We start from the raw sequence: 19,255 nt of genomic DNA on the forward strand, positions 1-19,255 counted from the left end.
CCCGACCGAGAAAGAGGAGGCCGGCTGCAGAGTGGCGCCGGGGTCCTTTCGCGAGCAGGAGGCATGTGAAACCCAGACGGGGTAGAAGCGCCCCGAGCGGGGGAGAACCTCAGTGTGTTCCCTTTGGTCTTAAATCTTAAACCACAAAAATGTGCAGTTTGGCTGGGACCTGTTAAGAGCTGTCCTGACTTCTCGGGCGACCCCAGTTCCTCCAGCTGAGTCCACGGCTCCCCTCCCTCATTCCCCATCTCTCAGCCTTCCCATTCCAGCTTCTCAATCAAAGACTGGAATCCTCTTTCCATTTCCTTTTGGGACTAAGTTTCTGGGCCGGAGTCTGCCTTGCTGGGAGCTCAAAAGGGTGTGACGTTTCTTCTCTTGCCCCAGCAAGAGTCCCAAGTGCAGTTGGTTCCTGGACTCTCAGTTTTAAGGTCTCAGCTTCTTTTAAGGGATGTTGGGAAGGAAATGGGGGATGGGGCTAGGGTAGGCGGACTCCTGACTCCTAGGCTTCACAATCTGTTTCCCTTTTTCTAAACCCCTGCAAGACAAGGCAGCCAGAACCAGAGGAACTTATGACGGAGGCAGCCAAGCCCCATGTCTACCTGAGAGAATTTTGGCATGCAACTTAAGAACTTTGGGAGAGGTCTCAAGCTTTGGATCAAAAGTTGGTTTTCTGAGATTTGAACGTTGTCTGGGACACTGAAGCTGCTTTTTTTTTTCATCCCTTGAAAAGGGGCTGCTGTGGTACTGAGAACGTGTTCTGGATGGCAGGCCGGCTTTGTGCGATCAGGGAGAACAGAGGCTGCAGCCTTTTTAGGCCCCCTGGAAATTGCTGTTAACACGGGGGAGAAAGATGTGGTTGCCTGTTTGGCTTTGCTTCGTCTGTGATCTCCCACAGCTGCTCCCACGTTATGCAAGATGGGACTCTGTGAAATGAAACAGCCTAAGCTTAATTACTTCTCAAGGCAGTCTGGTGCACACTTGACCGTCTTTCCAGAGACAAACGGTGTTTCTTGAAAAAACTGTTCGTGACAGACATGGCCGCTACTTCTATCTCTGGGTTTTCTGCTTTTCCTTTCATAGTGTGTTGTGTTGTGTTGTCTCTGCATATGTGTGTGTGTGTGTGTGTGTGTGAGAGAGAGAGAGAGAGAGAGAGAGAGAGAGAGAAACTTGGAGCCAGTGACAGGGAAGTCGGTGCAGCAGCCATGCTAATAACAATAATGCAATTAAGTTCTACTCAACTGGGAGAGCATTTTTTTGCATGAGCTTTCAGTTACTCTGTGGATTAATAACACATGGTATGAATTAATCTTTAGGAAAATAATGCCCTTCATTAGCATGGTGGATTTGTGCTCACATTGAGTCTAGTAGGTCACAAAGTGAAGTCTGTAGACCTTTATGATTGTACATCCCAGGCTCCTTGGGGTGTTAGTGTCTGTTGTTTGTTGTGGCTACTTTTTCCTCCTCTGTATGTCACACAGTTAACTGGATGCAATCCCGAGATTCTCAAACAAAAAACAAAGTCAGAAAGTATGCTGACTTTTTTGATAGTTAAAAGACTTTTGGCATCCTAGTATTAGGGATACACATGAACCACTGATGTTCACACTCTCCTCTAAGCCCTACTTCCTTTTGGAAGATGTGTGAAACAAGCTGAAGGAGCCCTCCCAAATTATTTAGTCCCACCCACCCGCCCGTTTATGTCTCTTGTCCCTCTTCCTCCCTGAGGTTATTTACCCAGGGTACTCTACTTTGTTTTTCTTTCAGTTTCAGGAGTTGCTGGAGGCTTCAGAGATACGAAATCCTGGAGATCAAGCTTGAAGGACAAGTTTTAGGAGGGAAATTTTATTAGATAGCACTTTTATATCTGCCTGTGCGTCTAGGACTCTCCATCCTTGAGCAATGAGAAACATGTTGGCATTACTGGTGTTAGTTTCCTCCCCACCTCTGTCTCCCTGTGTACCCAGGCTGTCTACCTACTTTAGCCTCCTGCGTGCAAAGCTTCTGTGTGTGCCACCACACCAGATCTGTTTCACTCCCTTATATAATAAAGGTCACAAAGGATTTGGGGAGGAAAACAAGACTTACACTGTGCGGACAAGCGTACAAGCGCCTCATTGTAGGTATGAGTTACACCAATAACTAACAAAGCTGTTTCAGGCTAGGAAGACAGAGCCTTCCAACCTCCACCTCTAGAATATTTAAAGCCTAGAAATAAAATTAAAGTGACAGAAGTCCATCTTACTTCAGAGGATAGAAACCTACTCAATGACTGTAGCCTTTACCCCAATACCTTAACACTGGTTGAGTTGTACCTAAAAAAATAAATACCAGCTATGAATGGGAAGAAGAGAGAAGGCACAGACCAACTACTGAACTAAGATTAGCAGAGCTTAAAAAAAAAAACCTTCCCATAAACTATTACTAGTAAAAATTGGATCCACATTTTAAGAATTGAATTCTTGTAAGGAAAACCTCTGAGCTTTATTTTTTTAATGTCTGTATGGGAGTGGGTGTCAGATTCCCTGGAACTGGAGTTACAGACAGTTATAAACTGTCCACATGGATGCTGGGAATTGAACCTGGGCCCTTTGGAAGATCAGCTGGTGCTCTTAACCACTAAGCCACCTCTCCAGCCCACTGCAGAGATTTTATTCAGGATTACTATAACAGGAAAACTTATGTTTAAGGAAAAGGTTCAGTGACTCAATGTTCATTTGACCTTCAATATCTATCTTTCTGGTGGAGCTAGGAGCTATAGGTGATACATGTCTTTGTGTGTTCCGGCTACCTATGATCCCATGCCTGGGGTGTTTATGTTATGCTGTTCAGTGCAAGTGTCTTAAGTTATGAGTTTAGTTATCTACTTCAGGCTGTGATAGATACATATATCTGTCTGTCTATCTATCTGTCTATCTATCTATCTATCTATCTATCTCTATCTATCTATCTATAATTTTTTATTTATGTAACACCAGGCTGCATTATTTGGGCTCAAGCTTGGATTCCATGACCATGTGACTTTCTATTGCATTTATTCTTCATTGTCTAGTCCTTGAGGTCACACACAAGCAGCTCCTTCTTTATTCTTCATATTCAAATAGGATGCCATGGAGGCAGTTAGTGGGTGCTTCATGCAGTGGTATATCCAAGAATGCCACTTTTCCATTAGACACTCCACAATATTGTCTACTTTCAGCTGTCAGTCAGTCACCATTTACAAATGTGGAATATAAGTCTTCCGACGCCTTTGTTGAGGAGCTGTTTTAAGGATTCTTTCTTTGAACTTCAGGGAAAAGGGTGATTTAAGTCCTCTGACACAGTCCCCTGAGTCTCTATGGTATCACACAGCTTTGTGAGCAGATATAAAAAGGAAGATGATAAAGTAATGGTTTAGGGCAATCTTACCCTTGAAATCGGGAACTTCTTCAGCTTCAGACTCATTTGAGTCAGTTTCCTTGTGGATGTAGTCACTTAGCCTCAGGAAGGAGTTGGGAGCACTTTTGAGTGCCTGCTGTAAATGACCATACCTCATGCTGACCCACTCTCTCTGTGTGTCTGCACCTCGTCTGGCCGTCAACAGTGCTAGGGATGTGTAAATATGATATCTGAATTGCCTGAAGTAGTGGTTGTTATTAAATCACCAACCTGGGATTTTAACCAGATTTGGATGTCTTCCTCCCATTCTTCTGGTCTCCCCTTATGCTATGATTTCTCAGATCTGAAACTGGGAAGAAAAGGAGCCTGGGAATAGTAGTAAGAATTCTAGAATCTGGTAAATGCCAGGTTCAGACTATATACAGTTGGCAGAAAGTCTGCAGAAGTGGCCCTAGCAAGGTGCATTTGAGCTGCCCTTTAGGTGCTGGGCTTTGTGGCGTCTGCTCTGCTCTTGTATGCTCAGTCATGGAGGCAAAACTTGATGTGGGCCAAATATGAACTCTGTATCTTTTCTTCCTGGCGGATTTGAAACATCTTGCTTGGAAAGCTTAGGTCTCTCTCTCTCTCTCTCTCTCTCTCTCTCTCTCTCTCTCTCTCTCTCTCTCTCTCTCTCTCTCTCTCTCTCTCTCTCTCTCTCTCTCTCTGTTTTTTTGAGACAGGGTTTCTCTGTCTGGAACTCTTTCTGTAGACCAGAGATCTGTAACTCACAGAGATCCACCTGCCTCCAGAGTGCTGGGATCAAAGGTGTGTGCCACCACGGCCTGGCAAAAAGCTTAGGGTTTAGCAAACCAGAAGGAAGAGCCAACTGTCACTTGAATGCACACGTTTCTGTGTCGAGGACAGAGACAGGCCACAGCAGTTAGGTTTGTTTCCCATTTGTAGAGAAGGTGGTGGGTGGGGGTGTGGTTTGTTTTCTCACATGCTTTCCCTGCTGGGAAGGAAAGAGAGTGTGGAAGGGGGCAGACTGTTGTCAGTTGGAAACATTACAGTTTCACCCTGGGCAGCAGCTCTCTGGAACTGTGCCCCTTCCCCCTACAGTGGACATGGTGGTTTTGTGCTGTTCCTACCATCATTATGAACATGTATGTGCTTTTGGTAGTGGATATGAGAGGTACTGATGACCAAAGGTTGTTCTGAGTGTAGATGTTTGGAGCCTGTGATGGACTCCCAGCAATGCAAATTGTGTGGATTCCTATGCATCCTCAAGGGAGAAGAATTTGTTTTGTCCCTGGATCATCACTTAGCTGAAAAACATTGCCTTCAGAAGCAGGAGAACCACTTTCTGGAGTTATCTGCCGCACCTGCTTGGGCACAGTCCCTGGTTTTTCCTCATTGGTGGATAGGGATTATGTTTGGCACAGATTTTAGAAGAGTTGAGGGAAATTACAGCACTCGGAAGGAATAGAATATAACACATTGTGATCCTTTGTCCCACTTGGTGTTAGTGTTGTACTCTTGTAATAGACAACTGTTTAGTCTGCCCTATGTAGGCAAGAGACCTGTGATCCTATCACTTGGGAAGCTATCAACTAGCCTGAACTATATAATTGAGACCCTGTGTCAAAAAACAAAAGACAAACAACAACAAATCTTTATAATGTACTCTGTATGGTCTGGAGAGTCAGATTCCTCTAGGTCAGTGACTAAATTCAGGTAAAAGTAAGGGAAGATGTTTGCATGTTTAGAATTGTCAAAAACTTGAGAGTGACTTCTTTACTGAAATTGTCCAGGCAGCATTATTATGCTGTGACAGGAAGATCCTTCCCACTCCAAGTTACAGCAGGTGCTTTGACATTCAAACACTTGCTTGCGCTGAGATGCCTTTCTGGGGGTGGACCATCACCTGCAGATTGTAGACACACAATACAGCATCCGAGAGTGGGGTAGGAGCTCCTTGGAGATCCCTTTTGGGCTGAAAGAAGGAAAAATGTGTAGATCCATGTTTCCTATGGAAATTCATTGGCTTTATAAGAACGATTGCCTGAAGGACTAAGATAGCACAGGTGTCAGGAAGTGACTAAGAAGCACAGGTCAGGGCTGGGGATTTAGCTCAGTCAGTAGAGTGCTTGCTTAACACTCATGAAGCCCTGGGTTTGATGCCCAGCCCCGCCTAAGGAGATGATTGGCTGTGCTTGCAATATCAGCACTGGGGATGTAGAGGCAGGAGGACCAGAAGTTCAAGGTCATCCTTGGCTATATATTAAGTTACAGAGCAGCTATATATTAAGTTACTATGCTCAAGGAGTGTTTCATTTTACTCTTCTGACTCTAAGCCCAAACTTTAAGAATTAAAATAATTGAGGGGAAACTTAGTATTTTAGGCAAAATTAGGTAATGTTAAAAATTAAACAAAACAAAAAAAAATTAACCATAAAGATAGCTATTTAATTCAACCCAAAGCTGGAAGATTTGGAAAACAGAAGATCAGAATAAAAGCCTGTTGAATGGCACAATTATTTAACTTAAGAAATGGACATGGTATTACCAGAATGGACATTTACAGAGGAGTCCCTGAACACCATGGTTAGGATTGAGCAATGGCGCTGAGGGACTTCTAGAGTGGAGGAGCCAGAGATGCTGCATTGCTTGAGCCTCTATTCTCAAGCCTAATTGTTTGTTGGTTCAACGAAGGCCATTTGCTTTGATCTCCGGCTTTACCACTTACAAAGACTTGATGAGCTTGGCTTCCTGGAGTGAAATTCAAATACACTTGTGAAATGTAAACAACATTCATTTATTAAGAATCCTATAATCAAGGCAAATTGGCATGCTTATATAAGCAATTAGCTTTGAGACTAGAAAGATAAATAGGATGCTAGGTCAAGAATGAGCTGATTGTTCTCAGTTTTGGAGTCTAGTTATCCCTTTATGAGTTATAACACAAGCAAATAGACATTCCTCTTATTCATAATTGTTCACATTTGTGGTTTTAGTTTTGAGGGCAGCATATGTGCTGTTTCTGGAACTGGGAGGATAGAAGCAATTATTGTCTCATTTTCTTCTAAAAGTATAATTCTTCCAGGGAAATTTGTGTAGGTGATTTTTTGATGATAAAAGTTTCTAGTAATTGGGAGCAGAGTAAAAGAAGGTCTGGATTTGTATGGGACTATTAAAGTATAATTTTGTTGTTGTTGGCAAAGGTAGAGAAGATGATTTTTGACAATGGCAAAAGGAAGGAAGGAAGAAAGAAGCAATTTCCCTCTTTTTTACCTTTCTTCTTTCTCAATCCTTCCTTCTTTCAAGATAAGACCTTCTATAGTTCAGGCTAGCCTCGACTTGACTCTCTCTCTCTCTCTCTCTCTCTCTCTCTCTCTCTCTCTATATATATATATATATATATATGTGTGTGTGTGTGTGTGTGTGTGTGTGTGTGTGTGTGTGTGTGTGTTTGGTAGCCTTTTCCCACCTCCAGAGTGTTAGGATTTATACATCAATCAGCCAAGCTGCACCCCCGGCCCTTTCTTATATAATTGAGCCCTGTTGCTTCCTTTTTGTATAGAAGGAAGCATTATGATAACCAGTGGAAGAGGTTGGATGGTGCCGTTTGCATTCTGGCAGCACTGAATTTGTCCAGCGAGGTCAGTTCTGCCAAGAGTCTTGTTTCTGAATCCTAGGGAAGCAACACTGAAGAGCAGTGAGTCAGGTGATTGGGTTTGTAGTTTAGTGAACAGTGAATGAGCTTTGTAGGTTAGTTGCAGTTGTGTCTTTCAGCTTCTGATATGGTCAGCATGGCTGATCTCTTGAGAGAACTTTCTCCTTTTGGTTACAGTGTCTTGACTAGTTGGTGGTTGGTGTTTATTATTCCCAAGAACTTCTTTTTTTCCTGGTCAACCCAGGAATCCAGGGCAGCCCTTATGTGTTGGGTCCAAGGTGCCATGAACTTGTCTGCTGCCCACTAGTCAGACCATCCAGGTATAAACTTATACCATTTGTCACTGCATAGCCTCATGGGTTTGTGGACCCTTCAGCTTGCCTTCTAGCCATATTTCTTAGAAGAGTGTTTGCATCTCAGGGTTTGTGTTTTTTGGAAAACATTTATTCGACATTTCCCATCATCTGTGATTCCAACAGGTTCCAACCCTCTTTAAAGATGTAGTCCTTTAACAGTAACCACCTGTAATTTTCTTTTTAATTGATGATAACTATCAGATTTCCAGAGGCTGATTTCCCATTTTTTCCATTGATAATGGAGATATTAAAAAATATACTAAAAATGATTTTGTGTTGTCCTCTGGAATGACATCGCCTACTCATCTATTGAAAAATCCTTTTTAGACTGAATGGACCACTGTATCCCAACTCCTAGATCAAGAATCAGATTCTCACCGCCATCCGCAGTTGTTCCTCAAGCCAAGCTTGACTCCTTACTCTTCTGATGGCCACCCTTGGGTGGAGGAAAACTGTCCACAGGATTGTGCCTTGTGGTCTGCTCCCAAATGCCGGTAACTATCAGGTTCCCACTTCTGTTGAGAGAGCTCTTCAGTCAAAGAAGATGTAGGCATAGGCAGTATGGACAGAGGTGCCTTCCTGTTGTTGGGTAGAGCATTGGCAGTTAGTACAGTACGTCAGATAGTTTTCTTGCTTTCTGTTAATATTGAGAAAAGGGCATTTTGATTTGTACTCCTGAAACAAAGCACGAATGAGGAGGGATTTACAGAGTGAAAGCCGGTACGTGTAGCCGGGGGCTTCAGTTCCTAGAGTTACTTACAGCCTGACGCTTCTTTCTTTTTCCTCCCAATCCATGGTTCAAGCCTTTGGTTTTTTAAAAATATCTTTATTGATAACACTTGAAATATGAAAAGATCTGACTGTGAACTTTATCACCAAGCCCCCCGTTATTCTAGGCATCAGGTTCAATCCCAGAGCTCCATGGCTGTGTTTGTCGTTGAGGGTTAGACTTCCTTACTCGGCTTTCCAGTTTGTGTTCTGCCCTCATCCAAGTGGCCACAGCAAGGTCAGGCCTGTCTTCACTTGCAGCGAGCTTTCTCTCTGTTTACTTTTCTCTCCCTTATAAGTTTCCCCAGCGATTGGTTCTCCAGTGAGGAAAGCATTTCCCCAGCTTCTCTGTGTACTGACACACATGTAGCCTTCTGGCTCCACTGAAGTCCTACTCTCTGTGTGCCCTTCCAGGCCCCTATCAGCTTGGAGAAGGTGGGAACACAGTTCCCTTTGCTTTGATCTCTTTATTGTATGAATCAGCTCCTACTCACAAGGCGCTTGGTTAAATAGCACCCTTGTGAGGAGTGGCTGAGCAATCAGGGGCTGCCTGTGTATGTGGCTTTGGAGTTGCTTTTCATAGTCACAGCTGTCTGTTTATGTCTTTGTTTCCTCTGCCATTTCACACATAGGGCTCCTGGAAGGTAAGGTAAGGTAGCTGCTTCTGCAAGGCCTGGTCTGAGAGGAGGGGACCCTCTCCTTAGGGAACTCAGTCGTCTGCAAGACTGAGGACTGGAGTAGCTGCTGAGAACCCATCAAAAGGACCACACTGAGCTGACGGTTGACTGTGTGTTGAAATGTTGCCGTGGGTTCTTACTCATCTTGGCATTCCCCCCGCCGTTTGATTGGAGTTAGTGCCCAAGAATACCTCATCCTTTGAGATAACAAGCTGGCACCAAGCTCTACTTGACTTAAGAATTCGGAGTAGAAAGAAGGACGTAACAGTTGTGGCAGGAGACAGCCAGTGGTGGTTGTCACAGTCTTTAAGCCAGGCTTAATTTATGGCTTAAGTGAGTAGCGAAGGACTTTCTAAGAGTGACACGGTGTGTGTGTGTGTGTGTGTGTGTGTGTGTGTGTGTGTGTGTTTGTTTTTTTTTTTTGAGACAGGGTTTCTCTGTAGCTTTGGAGGCTGTCCTGGAACTCACTTTGTAGACCAGGCTGGCCTTGAACTCACAGAGATCCGCCTGCCTCTGCCTCCCAAGTGCTGGGTTTAAAGGCGTGCGACACCAACGCCCGGCTGTGTGTGTGTGTGTGTGTGTGTGTGTGTGTGTTTTAATTTGAAGTAAAGCATGTTTAAACGAGCAGCATGTTTGCAGGATGCTTTCAGATCGTTGCTTGTGGTGGTAAGGGTTTTAAAGAAACAAGCTAAATCAGGCTTGAAGGTATAGATGGAAGTTCTGAAGTTAGTGATCCAATTCTGTTTTTGTGTTAAAACTACAGAGAACTCTTTGCTGCAAAGAAAGGAGATGCTCAGGGAGCTCCCCACTCCTGTTATTCCACGCTTCCTGAGCATCATTGCAGGTGCCCTTCCAGGGAAGTGCTATCCTTCTTTCACTAATGGGACAGTGGAGTTCAAAGTGATGGCAGCCACCACAGAACACTGGAGGCAGGATTTGAACCCAGGCCTGTCTGATAACCGGCTTCTTCATTGTATGTTGCAGCTTTTTTTTTCTTCCTAATTAACTGTAAGGTGTCATTAAATGTATGCTTGCTCATTGTTTGTTCTGTGCAATGGCTGCTTTATGTATTTACAGGGTCCGTCTTGTTTATCATCTGACCCAGAGATCAGTGTAGGTGCAGATGGACTATAATCAGTATAGGTGCAGATAGACTAAGCTCTGAGGGTTAGAGAGAAAGCTGCGCTGGATTCCCAGTGCTTGGATTTCTTGAAAGCCAAGATGATGCTTCTGAGAGCCCAGCCCCATCTCAGCCACCCTGTCCTACAATTCTATCCTGTGCATTTTTGCTTCTTTGGTACTGTTCAAGACAGGTTTATACCTTTAATTGGTGAGTTCAAAGAATTTATTGAGCCCTTACTTTGTGCTAGGCAGTACTGTTGGCACTGGAGGATGTTGAGTGAGACTTCTGGTGTACCATCAAGGAGTTTATAGTTCAGTGGAAAGGGGCAGAGGTCAATTAGACATGGAAGGGTATACAGATACAGAAATGAGACAGCTGAGGTGCTAGAAACTGGTGGGACAGTAAAATAGAGCAGTGCTGGGTAGCATCATCTCTGCAAGACAGCTATGTAGGATATGAAGCAGGCAGCCTCTGTGGGGGGTGAGGGAACTATCCCCAGGCTGAAGGAGACCTGTTGCTTCCTCCGATGGCTCAGGAGGGCCTTGCATAGACCTTGAAACTAGTGAAGGAAAGGGCCTATAGGACGTACTAGACATACCTAGCTTCAGCTGGTGGAAGCTCATGATGGAGGTTGAGGAATTCATGGCTTTGTCCGGGCAGCTGTGCCTTCTAGTCACGATTCTGCTTGTTGCTAAGTCTGTGTGATTTGTAAACTCAGGGTCATTTCAAATGTGTCAGTGTCGTAGACCCATGAAGCGTCAGGTTTGGGAGTGGCGTACTGGTTAGTGTGACTAGTGTCCTGCATAAAGGCTGATACTTAGCCTGACACAGTTCATCTTTTTGAAGCCATACATGGGCCTGGGCATTCCAGGTAGAAATTACGTTATTGCTGTAATTTGTAGTAACTGGCCCAGATTCTTACCCTGTTAAAAGTTGTCTTAAAAAACTAATGTATTGTAAAGAACACACAGAAAGTTTATACAGATTTTTGATTCCAAAGTTAAAATAAAAGTTGTATATAGTTAAAATCATCCTTAAGAATCCTCTAAGTTGACCATAAAACTACAGCATGTATAGTTCTGCATTGAAATATTTCCAGAAAGTAATTTTGTGCATGTTAAAGTTGAGCCTTTGAGGTTGACTAAAAGAGAAGCTGCAGGAGAAAATATATGTATGTATGCCAGGGTAGCCCTGACATTGAGCCTCAGAACCTGGTACTCACCCTGTGAGTGAGAAATATGGGTGAAACATTCCTATTTGTTATTTTGTAGATGCCATTAAGTATCACAATGTCTTTAAACATTATTCGGTGTTATAATGTCTGTAAATAGTATCAGCCAGGTTTTTTTGTTTGTTTTTTCTTGTGAGAATTTTAAGTCAGCCTTCAAATAAATAACACAATATAGGTCACTTACTATACATGTCTTATGACTTCCAATGGGAAACACTGACCATGTCCCTCGTATACGTTTTGCTTTGGGGCTGAACCCAGGATTTCTCCAGTGATCACCATAGGCATTGCTATGAGCTCTCTGACCTGTTTCTCACCCACTCCCCTAAACTGAGATAGACTCTTACATATCCCAGGCTGGCCTCACTTTCTGTGTTGCCCAGGAGAGCCTTGAACCTCTGACCTTCCCGTCTCTCCCTCCCAGCCACAGAGATGACAGGTGGGTATGCCAATGCATCCAGTTCATGTGGTGCTGGGGACCAAACTCAGGGCATGGTGCGTGATAGGCAGGCAGGCACCTTACCAACCAGCTACACCTTCAGCCCAGCCTTTCTTTGGAAATTTTAGCAAGCATGAAAGGTAGTTCAGGAAACCGGGGAGGTTTCAAATGTGAGAAACCTGGGACTAAAGAAGGGGCTTGCCTGAGGATGTCATAGTTGAGAATCTGAATTTGTAAAGTAGAAAGCTGTGCTCTTAAGGTATGACATTGACTTCCAATTCCAATAAAGATTATATAAAATAAAGTACAGCTATAGCAAATGCTTAACAGGAAATCAAAATCCCTGTGATGGTTCAACATCTTTTCAGCCTATATTTATCTTGTATGTCCCGAAGCTATGGTATGCTCTCTATAAATAATTAAAGATAAAATAAGAACTGGACGAATAAGCCCCAGCCCACTGTTGAAATAGTAAAGGCTGGAAAGCTTGTGCTCAAATTGGCTTTCTTTCCAGCAACAGTTGTCCTCCGGCCGTTTCAAAGCTCTCTTTCAGACAACTGTCCCTGAACCTTGTTTTTGTCCTTAGTAAAATGGCTGTGTTGTTGTTACACTTGTGGGCTGTGTAGGGAGTCTTTTGTTCAGCCCCCAGCGATAACCCATAGACTTGAACTTCCTGGTGGGGAAAACAACTCTTAATTGTTTAGTATTAGTTGCTCTTATGCTGGGGAATGTGTGTGTGTTTGTGTGTATGTGTATATGTGTGTGTGTTTCAGGACAGGATTTCTCTGTGTAGCTCTGGCTGTCATCGAACTGTAGACCAAGCTGGCCTCTAACACAGAGATCCTGCCTGCCTCTGCCTCCCCAGTGCTGGAATTAACGGCATGCACCCCCAACCCCCACCCCAGGCAAGGAAATTGCATATTTTTTAAAAGCAAATACTATCAAATAAGGAATCACTAAGAAGCAGGGAGGATCTGGAGACATGGCTTAGTGGCTGATAGCACTGACTGCTCTTTCAGAAGACCTGGGTTCAATTCCCATCACACATAGAATGACTCATAGCCATCTGTGATTCTGGTTCCAGGGGAATCTCTTACCCTCTTCTGGCTTTCACAGGCACCAGGCACGCATGTGGTGCACAGACTTACATACAGGTAAAACAATCATATACAGAAAATAAAGACAATTGGAAAAGATGCAGGGATATTCAAGTGATTTAAATGTCTTCTCTCCTTAAGGTAGTAACTGCTGGTGCTACCCGCCTGGAAGTGGGGTGATGGGATTTTCTATGGATATGCTGTGCATGCCACACATGAACAGAAGGACATTCTAGGTTTAAGCTGGTGAATGTTCACAGCTGATTGGCCCGAAATCTGCAATACACAGTCTTGAGAGAAAGTGAGCTTTGCTCTGTACCCAAATAGTTGGAGCTCTAGGGGTGTGCGTGTATCTGTGCTGATCAGTGCCTTGGAAGAATGTGGTAAAGAGTGCTCACATCAGGGACAGCTTTCATGGGGGAGGTGCTTGGACCCCAGATGGTGATGGACTGGGGTCTTACTCCAGTGGCAATTGTCAAAAGTGGGCAGATGGTCATACCCACTTTGCTAGAATGCTTGCAGTTTTAAGTAAGCTTATTTGTAAGAATTCTGCATTGGCATTCATCTTCCAACAAGGGCTTTTGACTGACCTTGTAAGGCAGGGTTTGTTAGAACTTGGGATGTCGTCCTGTGGTAGGTAGAGTGCCGTCCTAGCATGTACACAGAGCTGGGTTTGATCCTTAACCCCCTGTAAACCAGGCATGGTGGTGTATGCCTGTAACCTCAGCCCTCAGAAAATGGAGCTATGGAAGTAGTTGGTTGCTAGTTTGAGACTAGCCTGAGATTCATGAGACCCTGGCATCAAAAACCAAATCCAATCCAGAGCAACCCCCAAATGACAAACCAGCAACAGTGTGGGAGGAGGAGAGAGGAAGGAGGCCCTAGAATGCCCTGAAGTGAATGGACGGTATCCTGTGCTTGCTGTTCTTGCCTTAAGATTACGTCTTCTCGTCCTCTCTGATGTGCAAAAGCATCCAAAGCTGTGGTCCATGTATGTAGCCTCTAATTGGTTGCTTTATCTTGACCATGTGTGTTTGGTGCTGTTAGAAAGAGTTCCAGGAATTTCACTGTCTATTCTATTTCAGGGCTTAATGGGAGTGCTAGTGTGTCTCTGTAGCTGGAGCGGTGAAGCCCGGGACCCTGGGCAGCCATAGGCATCTGAGACTGAAACAACTCTGCTGCTGAGGTTTTGTTTGGCTCTAGCTCTGTTTTGAGATGGAAGGAGCCATGTGGATTTTTGTGTGACTTGTGTCTGCATGGCCTTCTGATTGAGATAAGAGCACCCTCAAAGGCATTTTTGCCAACCAAGAATACCGAGCCACTGGACAAAGAAGGAAAATCTTAAGTTGCAATGTCCTGGTCATTTCTTGTCATGTTTCCCCCAGAATGTTCTGTAGTAATTTGTTTGGAATAACATCTTACCAATATTTCAGAATCAGGCAGAGCTACGCTTACAAAACAAAGGCCACTGTCCTAAATCAAATGAGAGCACCACCATCGTCTAGAACTTAGTTGAGAGATTATTGAGTTGGGGACACTCCTCATTAGCTTAGGTGAGGTGCATTACTCATTTTTTTTCCTTATCTGATGCCATTTCTGCCCTGAGTTTTCTTTTTTGAATTAGTGAGATAAAGGAATATTTGATAACATCATTAGAATACTGTGAGATAACCATTGTCTGTGTTTTTAGACCCTAGAGGGTTTTTTAAATTGCATGGGCTGAATCTGAGTATAGTGTGCAGTGTGTGTGTGCGTGTGTGTGTGTGTGTGTGTGTGTGTGATTTTTGAATTTGTAACGAAGGTATGAACCCATTCTGTCATGCCCCTTGCACACTTATGGAAGCACTTAGTCAGTTTAGAAATACATGAAAGGACATAATAACCCCCTCCCCCAAGACAGTCCAGATGAAAAGGATTATAATATGCTACAAAAATATTAGCCTGCCTGGCCTAGCCTGTGACTCATTCCTTTTGGAGTGTTCATTTTGACAGCTTTTTTGAATCACACATCAGTCGTAATGCTGGTATTTTTGGCGGGGTGCTAGACTTTACCCTAATGCTCAGGAGGGTGGCTGCCAAGGTTGAACAAAGAGAAGAATTATAAATGAAATGGCCGCGCCACAAACACTTGTTTTTTTTTTTTTTTCTTTCCCCCTTGAGCAGAAGCAGCTTTGGGAGCTAAACGATGATCTTTTTAGTCACCTAAGAGTACCCTGCTTCAGCCCAGTGGAAATCTCCTTCCCGGCTATCCTAAGTCCTCTCAGTGCTTGCATTCCAGAGCCTTCTTCCTACCCTACCCCTTTGTCTCAGGAGTAACCGTTTCAGCTTTAGGTTGTTCTCCTGTCTCACGACGGAGCTTACTTGTGGACCACTCTGCTCTGTGCTCTGTGTCACTGTTGTGGAAATAAATTCCCATCAGTCTCAAAGGAGAAGCAGATGTGTAGGGTGAAGGTAGAAAGGAAAATGTGACCCTTTGTCTCTCGCCTTTTCATCTCTTTCTTGCAGGCGTTCTCTCCTCCTGTTTAAACAGATCGCTTCTCACACTCTTATATGTGGACTGTTATTTTATGAGGAAATCTCCCTTTGTGCTGTTTAATGATTTAAGAGCTGTTACTGTGTGCTCTACAGTGTATGCCTTCACTTCCAAGAAGCAATCCTAATAGACAGGTTTTAGATTCAGTTTTTTTTTTCTTTTCCAGCGTAGCACAGGCTGTCCTCAAACCTTGCCTTGTAGCTGAGGATATCCTTGAACTTCTGATCCTTTTGCTGTGACCTCACAAGTGCTAGGTCATGACCATAAACAACTGTTTCCTAATGGGGTGTTTTGAATGGCATATCACAACAGTGCTGAACAGTAGGGTAAAATACCACACACTAAGACAAGTGAAATGATACATTATACTGCTAAGCTCCCCAGTCTCATCTCCTCCCTGTTCTCTTTGGAAGGGAACTATTTAGTTGCCATATGCTGTTCCTGTGCACACATGTCAGAAATAACTTAGTTTTGAATTTATAGCTGTGCTATTGTAATCCATCTGAGATATGTTTATGTGGTACATGTGGCTAGCCCCAGGTCAGTGACTTTTTGAATCATGCTTATGGAATGAATGGGCTATTTATACACCATTTAAAGTTCATTATTTGAGAGTGCTGGATTTGTCAATTTTCCTATGAAAGATTTATTTTTAGTTATGTGTATATGTTTGTGTCTCTTTGTGGGTCTGTGCATGTCTGAGTATAGGTGCCCAAGGAGTTCTAAAAGTGGTTGTTGGATCTCCTGGAACTGAAATTATAAGCAGTTGTGAGCTGTCCAACATAAGTGTTGGGAACCAAACTTGGATCTTTTGTAAGAACAGTATGTGTTCTTAACTACCGAGACATCTTTCCTGTCTGAATTTGCCCATTTGCAACACCAAATCAATAGTTGTCTATTCATGGACTCTACAGTGAGAAAGTTGAGTCACCTAACAGATTAAAACTGTGACTGACTCTCAGTTACCCTGTTAAAGCTTGCACTTTGTACAAAGTAGTTTTTATACCTTTAGTGTTGTTTTTATCAAGTTCATGCTTTTTGGTCAGACTATGCTATTTTTTTATGTTTATCTATTTTTCTTTGGGATGGGCATATGTGGAGGTTGGAGGACAGTTTGCAGAAGTTGGCTCTCTACTTCCTTATAGGTTCTGGGGATGGAACTCAGGTCATTAATCTTGGGCTGTAAGTGCCCTTGATTTTTAGTACTATTGGTCTTGAGTTCATGAATTTACTGTATGTTGTCTAACAAACCAACACACAAAGCAGACTTACGTAGTGATTTTTATACTGGTCAGTCAATAGAGGTGCTATGACTGGGGTTTCCTAGTAGATAGTACCCAATATTTTATTTTGCCTAGGGACATTGGTTCACTGTTAGGTAAGACTGTGTACATGATACCTCTATAGAACATAACCACTGCAAATGAGCCAAGTAGAGGGAACAATCCAAAACTCTTGAAGAACATTTTAAGTTATTTATTTGTAACATTATGATGAAGATACTTGTCTAGTTCTCCTGGTCTACATAGGTCAGTTTCCATATTCAGAAATGACATCCTTTTCTTCAACTAAGTAATGGTCATTGACATACTTCCCTCAGTGTTGTCAGAGTAAGTGTAGTGCATCTCTCAATTTTGCACAGATTGGGGGGGTCACATATTAATGAATTAACATTTTTTCCCCCTGAGACAGGGTTTCTCTGTGTAGTTTTGGAGCCTGCCCTGGAACTCGCTCTGTAGACCAGGCTGGCCTCGAGCTCTCTGAAATCTGCCTGCCTCTGCCTCCCCAGTGCTGGGATTAAAGGCGGCCACCACTACTGCCTGGCAACAAGTATTTTGTTAATGTTTCCTTGGTACTTCCAGGCACCCACATGGTGCCTAAGGGCCACCTGGAACTCCTGTTCCAGGGAATCTGATGCTCCTCCTTGGCACCAGGTATGCATATGGTACACAGACATACATGTAGGCAACATACTCAGACATAAAATGAATAAATCTAACAAAAATTTAAAAATATTTATATAATTAAATGATTCAGGGAACTTGAGATCAGGCAGCAGGAAGTAAGTGTGGAGATGACTTTATTTACCACTGTCCCTCTGTTTTTGTTGTTGTTGTTTTTTAAGAGTCAAGAACAGTGGTGAGAAAAGACATACAAAACCCTGTCTTCATCTGAGTCCTGCTTGACCAGGACTTTTGATTGATTGGTTGGGTTGATGTTTGATATCTATTAGTTTCCTACAGAGTAGGACCTGGAAGAAACTTCTCTGTGTGTTATGTCTGTCTTTATTTGCTCAAGTAGGCATTAACTCTTCTCCAAGAGTTGAGTTCATAACATCTGTGTGAGTGCTTCCCATGTATTTCTCAGGACAGTTTTAAGGTATTTTAACAGTGTCGTTTATGATGTGGCAGAGTGAAGTTTGGGTTCATCTCTGTGACTCCCTAGCTAAGTTAATGGCTCTACTACTTTCTCTGTGAAGATCCAGGGTGAGAGAGACAGTAGATGTCCATGGCTGCAGCTTGGGTGAGATCAAGGGTGGGTGTCGGTGACTGCAGCTTAGAAGACAACATCTCAGTAACACACTTGTAGGTTGTTAACCCCAAAGGTCAGATACCAAGATGGAATGATACTGTTGTGTTCCTGCCAGAGAAGGCAAATATAGCTAAATCATAATAGGGGCTTCTGAAAGCCACAAGTTGTATCTTTGCTATACTACAGGTGGTATCTTACCCATTCATAGTGAGATTAATAAGATGTTCACTGCAGGACGAATGGGAAGCATTATGTCATCTCTGAGAATTAGTCCTTTTTGTAGTACTAAAGATCATATGCTATCTTCTGAAAGTAAATACTGAACTCTATTCTGAAAGACTTGGGATTATGTTTTGAGAGTACCTGATTGCAGCCTGTACTAAAATATATTTTCCACTCATGGCCTGATGTATACATGACATATAAATCCAAAGGAGGAATAGAAACAGCAATTCTTGTGTTTGCTGGATGGATGGCATTGCATTTCCTACACCATTCTAGTTTTATTTATACTTTTATAAGCATTTATTTATGTTTGTGTGTAAGTGGCGTGGTTGTGCATGTGCCTTGGGAGCACGTGTGGTAGTTAGAGAACCGTTTTCAGGAGTTGCTTCTCCCCTTCCTCTGTGAAGATGCTGGGGTTAGACCTCAGGTCATCAGCCTTCCAGCAGCAGCAAGTGCCTTCCTTCACCTGCTCTGCCCTCTAGCTGGCCCTGGTCTGCCTTTGGAGGGAAGAGATACAGCACATAGTTAACTCCCACAATTAGTGACATGTTGCTTGAAGTACCCTGTTCAGACACCATGTCTTTATATAGTGAGAAGACATTTTCCGCCCCTAGACTTGTTCTGAGGACTGCCTTGTCTCATACTGACCTCCTAGTACCTAGTGATTTGTGGTTGTGCGGAGATCGAAAGCGTTTGCCTTTTATAGTGTTTGACCTCAGAAGGAACAGTGAAGATTTACGATGTAAGAGGATGTTCAGAAGATGCTAAATTAGACCAGGTGTGTTCCTATAATGAACTTTATAACCTCATTTTTCCACCTAGAAAAACACCTATCTGAAGGATACTACACTATTAAAGGAAAATTTCGAAAAACAAAACAAAACAAAAACCCTCTCTGGTTTAAGTGTTGTGAATCTGCACAAAGACAGTAACAGATTGTTGCAAATTATTACAGATTGTTTGAAATTTAGCATGATATCTGCATCTTAATTTTCATTCATTGGAATGCTTCCACTAAAATAAGAATGAAAACTTGAATTACAAGATGGTCTTTTATAAGTGAATAAGTTGTTTGTGGGTAATTTCTGGGCTTTTTGCATTGTTTGATATATGTTATTATACACACATATGTATATGTGTACATATGAACATATAGTTACATATGTTTAACATTGATAAGAGATTGTAGATCATTTGCCTGGTTTATTGGGTCTGTTTCTAATTACACCTGACTTTCTTGATGTCAT

The 19,255-nt window shown here is 42.9% G+C and overlaps 1 protein-coding gene across 10 annotated transcripts in view; it reads left to right on the plus strand.

Annotated features, from left to right (window-relative positions):
* Positions 1-19,255, plus strand: part of Fmnl2 (formin like 2) — a 270,315-nt gene that overhangs the window by 977 nt on the left and 250,083 nt on the right. The window lies entirely within an intron of this gene.

The sequence above is a fragment of the Mesocricetus auratus genome, unplaced genomic scaffold (genome assembly GCF_017639785.1).
Source record: "Mesocricetus auratus isolate SY011 unplaced genomic scaffold, BCM_Maur_2.0 Super-Scaffold_100004, whole genome shotgun sequence".
NCBI classification, from domain to species: Eukaryota; Metazoa; Chordata; class Mammalia; order Rodentia; family Cricetidae; genus Mesocricetus; species Mesocricetus auratus.